Here is a 5,860-nt window from a genome sequence, read left to right as displayed (position 1 = left end):
TGATAGCAGCCTTCACCTATCTGAAGGGAGGTTCCAAAGAGGATGGAGAGAGGCTGTTCTCAGAGGTGACACATGTCAGAATGAGGAGAAATGGTCTCAAGTTGCAGTGCAGGAGATCTAGGATATTAGGAAAACTATTTCTCTTGGAGGGTGGTGAAGCATTGGGATGGGTTCCCTAGGGAGGGGGTGGAATCCTTAGAGATTTTAAGTCCTAGCTTGACAAAGCCCTGGCTGGGATGATTGAGTTGGGGCTGGTCCTGCTTTTAGTGACGGGTAGGACTTGATGATCTCCGGAGGTCTCTTCCAATTCTATGACTCTTTGAATATATATCTGATGGATCCGCCTTGACCATATGCGTGTTGACCCTCTCAAAGAACTCTAGTAGAGTGTACATTGCCAACTGTCCAGTTGTGTGATCTCCAGATCATCCCAAGTGTCCTTCACTCTGTTTTGTATCTCAGCAGTGGCAGCCCTGAGATTAAAGTGAATCGCAATGCAGTGCAATGTTTAGGTTGGCTGTGTCTAGGCTGGGTGGAAAGCAGGGCTCTTTGCAACTAAAGCAATGTGATTCTTAACACTGTACTATGGTTTGGGGTGCTTTCCACTTGTGATAGATGGGTGGCCATAAAAATGTGGTAGAGTCTCTTAAGCCCAGTATTTGCTTAGAGTACCAACAAGAATGCCAGTCTGTAACAGTATTAAAAGTTGATTTTTAAGTGACCAAATGCCTAGCTGGAATTCGAACAACTTCTCAAAATTATTACACACTCACGTGCCCATCAGCCTTCCGACAGTAACAATTTTCAGTTGATTCTGATCGGTGTAACATAGTCATTTAGAACAACAAGGACCCAATCCATGGAGCCACTTAGACATTTCTCTTGCATTCCTCCAATAAGGACAGGGTTTTTACTTGCTTGTAGCAGCGGTGAAAATAACTGGTTTATTATCTATCATCACAGATTAGATTTTGTTGAAATTTGTTTTGGGATGAAATTTTCACAAGTGCCTAAGTTCCTTGGAAGACCAATGGGACTTATTCTCCTAAATCCCTCAGGTGCTTTTTAAATGTTTTGGACTATTCAGTACAACTAAGGCTACGTCTAGACAACTAAGGCAACTAAGGCTTCTTGCACAAGAAGCTTTTTTCGGAAGATATCTTCCGAAAAAACTTCTTGCGAAAGAGAGTGTCCACACTGCAAAAGCGCGTCAAAAAAGCAATGTGATTTTTCAAAAGATAGCATCCAGACTGTCTGGATGCCATCTCTCATGTAAGCTGTGATTGCTATAGACAGAATGGCCACCAGGGCACCTGTGCTTTTTCCTCTTCCCTCTTCTTCCGAAAAAACTCCCTCTTCCCCGTCCACACACGCCTTTTTCAAAAGAGCTCTTTCACAAAAAGGCTTCTTCCTCATAGAATGAGGATTACCAATTGCGCAAAAAGCCCTCTGTTCTTTTGATTTACTGTCACAAGAATGTGCTTGCAGTGTGGACGTAACTCAAGTTTGGTTGGAAAAACAGCTGTTTTTCTGACAAAACTCTGTAGTCTAGACATAGCCTAAAGTACAATCTCGTTCAATTCACTGTCAGCTCAGTCCTGCAAGGTGCTGACTATACGATATTCCACATGCTTAAGCTCTTTACTTCATCAGGGCCTTGAAAAGTTTGAGCCCTGTAGCAGTGGAATTCCAATCAACAAGCGACAGTTGTCTATGGTGACTCTTTAGCAAGTAAAAGAAATAAGAATGCAAGTGCCCTTCCTATTTCAGTACTGAAGAAATAGGGAAAATGTATAATATTTTGCTAAAATGTATAGAACTCCCTGAAGTAGATCATCCTGATCCAGACACCCTAAACATTGGATATAGTTTAAAACCAAACCCAGAGCTGAATCCCAAGTTTGCAATGACCCCTTATCTTTGCAGCGATGCCAGGACTCATGTGTTTCAAGCTTTGGAATGTTGGAAATCTCGATCCAGACACTACAGGTTGGTCCCATCACTACAAAAACACAGTACTTGACAGCAATCTCAGGGTAGTTTTACACCAATGTACCCTCAGTGATTGCAATGGAATGCCTCCATGTTTACATTTTGACAAGGTAATCGAGAGTGGAATCAGAACCACAGACTCGGGAGAGCTCAACTTATTAATTAAATAAACCAGGAGCCTCTGAAACAAAAGCTGAAGGATTCAAAACAGGAAACCTGGATTTTCTCTGGTCAGTTTTCCCCCCAATAGCTGTCCCTTTCTCACACAGGGCAAAAAGTCTGAGCTGTAGTTTTCATTGTCACAGCAAGGGTCCCAGATCCTCCATAGCAGCGTTGTGCAGGTTCTGTTATCTCCCCAAACTCTGTCGTATTCCAAATATTAGGTTGTAATATTCTTACCCCCCAAAGTGCTCAAATAAAAATGGTTTCTTTTGCCGGCTGCACTGAACTGATGTGAGCTCCTTTTTGTCTGGTAACAAACCTATTTGGGTGTATTTGTCTTACAAATCTTTTCATTCAAAAAAGTCAGTCTTGTTAAAAGTAGATCACTCCAAATGCACTCTTTTTTCACTTAATGTCTGGATGTAAAGGTTTGCTTTTAAAGGGACACAGAGAAAAACTCATAGTTCAGACTTCTATTTTACTTTCTTTCTATATCATTTCTTTATAGTCTTCATTCAACAGCCAGTGAAACTAGATTGCTCAGTTTCGTTTTCTGTTGATAGTTTCACTTTAATTTCTACTTATGTGGAATTCCATTGCTTCTGGGAAAAGCCAAATTCCTCCTCAAAGAAAAAAAATTGCCTGTTATACCAGAAATTTAAATAATCACCAGGCAATGTTATTCATATTACGTTATATAAAATCGTTTAACTAAACCTATATTTTGAGTTTCATCTTGATGGTCCCTTTAACCTAGTATACATTCAAGCTATTATGAACGCGCCCCATAATGTCAAACAAATGAAAAGCCACAAAGAGCTAGATTTTTTTCAAAGGCTGATTAAAAACTTTCATCTATGCTGGGTTTTTTTTTCCATTTGGGTTTTTGGCTTATCAAAATATTTCCATGAAAACCTTTATTTTTTGTCCTCCCCCTCCAACCGCCCCAACACACCAAAACTGAAATATTTCAACTTGACCCCTTGCTTTCAGCTTCCCTCATATGACTTGTGTGCCCCACAACTCTTTGCAAAAATTCCTGAGACAGCATTGCAGCAGAGGATGCCGCATGGCACACTGGGATACCTACCCATGGTGCACTGCACTCTGCGCAGATACAAGCATTCCTGGTTACTTGGCGCAGTGCTGGTCCAAGCAGACAAGCTTGCATATGACAAGTGATATACTAACTGCAGTTTCTTTAGGCTGACCTAAGGTGTGTCCACGTTTGTGAGTAAATGCTTTTGTAACGTATACTACGGACAGTGGAAAAACACCACTGCTGATCAATGAAATGAGTATGGTTAATCTGTGTGCTGATGAACTAGTAGAAGCTCTTTTTTTTGGAGCCAATATGGATCCAATGATCCAGTGTCATGGGCTCCTGTTGATGGGCCAAACCAAAGTTGGATTATGAACAAGCTTATGGTGCTGCTCAGAGTAAAGGGTGTGTGTGTGTTACTTGTTATATCCTCGTATTCTGGTCAAGGTCCAGTTAGGACAATTCAATCCCATCACTGAAATTCCCTCTGCACTTCTGTTGAGCAACATACTCTCTGTCGGTTTGTGCCCAGGAATCAATTGCCATCCAGCAATGGGCAAACTGACTCGTGTAGGTATTTCTAATGGAGGGAGAGCTTCGTCGGGTTGAAGGGGGATCTGTAAATTCAAGCGATGTTATTTCTGCGACATTTTGTCTATTCAGACGTCTAAATGTGGTGCTTATATAACCGCTCTTCCAAGTCGTGTTGGCAGCAAGATCTGGGTTAGGGTTCAGGTTCCTCTTAGCCGTGCAGAACAGAACTGGCATGAGATGCACAGCAGGGATAATACCACTTTCTTACCACTGCGTCCAAGATCAAAGTGAATTTTAACCCAAACCAGCCATAACCGATGACTTAGAGAAAGTAGGTGTGTCTGTGCAAATATGGTCTACTCCTGAGCTCTTTCCTCCCACATGCCAGGGGACAGCTCATTCCGACCTTGGTGCATACTTGCCCAGAATGCAGAAGTAATAGCATCTGCCTTTTCTCTTCGCACTGGATCCGCTTAGCATGCTGTGTAATTAACGTGCCCTGGCTTCCATCCCAGGGCAACAAGAAAAGGCATCGCCATTGACGGTGCACTAGTAGGGATGTGTTGCCCACGCCAGGCAGCTCATTGCCGAGAGAGCAGTGCAGGACAGTGTGGCTGCATGCCAGCTGACCAGTAGATTCTATTGTGGTGGCCAATGGCGAGGCGGTCAAGAGAACAAACAACGAGGAGTCTGGTGGCAAAACAGATTTATTTGGGCACAAGCTTGCGTGGGTAAAGACCCACTTTGTCAGATGGTGCTGCCCACGAAAGCGGATACCCAAGTCAATCTGTTAGTCTTCCAGGAGCACGGGACCCCTTGTTGTTTTTGCAGTAGCAGACTGACACAGCGACCCCGCTGCTCAAGGGAGTAAGTCAATTTGCTGTTGCTTGTGTTAACCAAGGGCACCCATGGAACTGTCACAGCTCAAGAAACCCCCATTCACTTACTTCAACCCCTCTGGCACCAGGCAAAGGCTCAGTCCATCCAGGGTGTAGCTACAGTATCTGTGCACTGGGCCTGGCTGCAGTGAGGTTAACCCCTTGGTCATATGAGGCCTACATGGACTCTCAAAAGACCCATTCTGTGTATTTTAGGCTCATTGTTCTTCTGGATCCTTGGCTCTTTATTTGTGGCTGCTGCTGGGAGACCAAAGCACAAGATGTGCACAGGCCCACGAGGCGGACGGCCACCACAGGCCGATGTGCTTTCTGCAGGCCTGCAATGGGAGCAGGCAGGTACATTTGCCTCTGTCTAGACGAGGGTAGGGTCCGATGTGGCCCCTGGCTTGCTTGGATCCAGCCCCTGAGGCTCAGGGCTCCCCCCAGCATTGGAGAGCCCATGCTGTTCCACCATGGGACTGGAGCGCACAAAATCTACTAGCCTGGGCCTGCCTAGGCTCTGTCGTGTGAGTGGAATGTGAGGGGCGTCTTTCTCCTTCTCAGTCAGGGGCCACGTCACTGGGGGTTGTTTTGTGTGGGTTCTGTGGGTTTTTCTTTTTGGCTTCTCACTTGTGTGTGGCCCCTGACTGATTTTTCTGTGGGTCAGCGACCCTTGACCCAAAAGTTTCCCCACCCCAGTCTAGACTGAGCAAACAAAGCGAGGAACGGCCCATTTCATGTTGCCATGGTATTGCATTGGCAAACACAACAGCATCCACCTTGAAGGAAATGGGTAATATGTTACTTGGAAACATTGGAGGGGAGTGTTGTGACAGGTAGGCTGCTGGAGGCTGCCGTTTGAACAACATTAACTCACCCGTCTCTGTTAGACCTTCTTTTCCAGGGCCTGTAGGTTCTGAGAGTATTTTATCCAATGTATTTCCTTTGGACTGTGTCTAGGTGCCAAGAGACAGCATCTCAAAGGAGACAGAGGCATTCCTTGGATTTCCACTCAGCACATCTTTCTGGGAAGGCTTTGGCTGTCAACATGGCCCAGAGAGGCCTTCTTTGGTGTAGCCACACTTTGGCCCTCTTCCAGGGGAACAGGAGAATCAGCCATTTGTTTAGTGAAGCATCTTCCACTGGCTGGACTCCTGCAACAGTGAACCAAATGATCTAAATCAGCATGCCCAATTCCCATGGACATCACGTAGAAAGGAAGTGGTGAACAGATGCCCTAGTTTTCAGACTA

This window comes from Pelodiscus sinensis, chromosome 20, assembly GCF_049634645.1.
Source record: "Pelodiscus sinensis isolate JC-2024 chromosome 20, ASM4963464v1, whole genome shotgun sequence".
Taxonomy (NCBI): domain Eukaryota; kingdom Metazoa; phylum Chordata; order Testudines; family Trionychidae; genus Pelodiscus; species Pelodiscus sinensis.
This window is presented reverse-complemented; position numbering follows the sequence as displayed.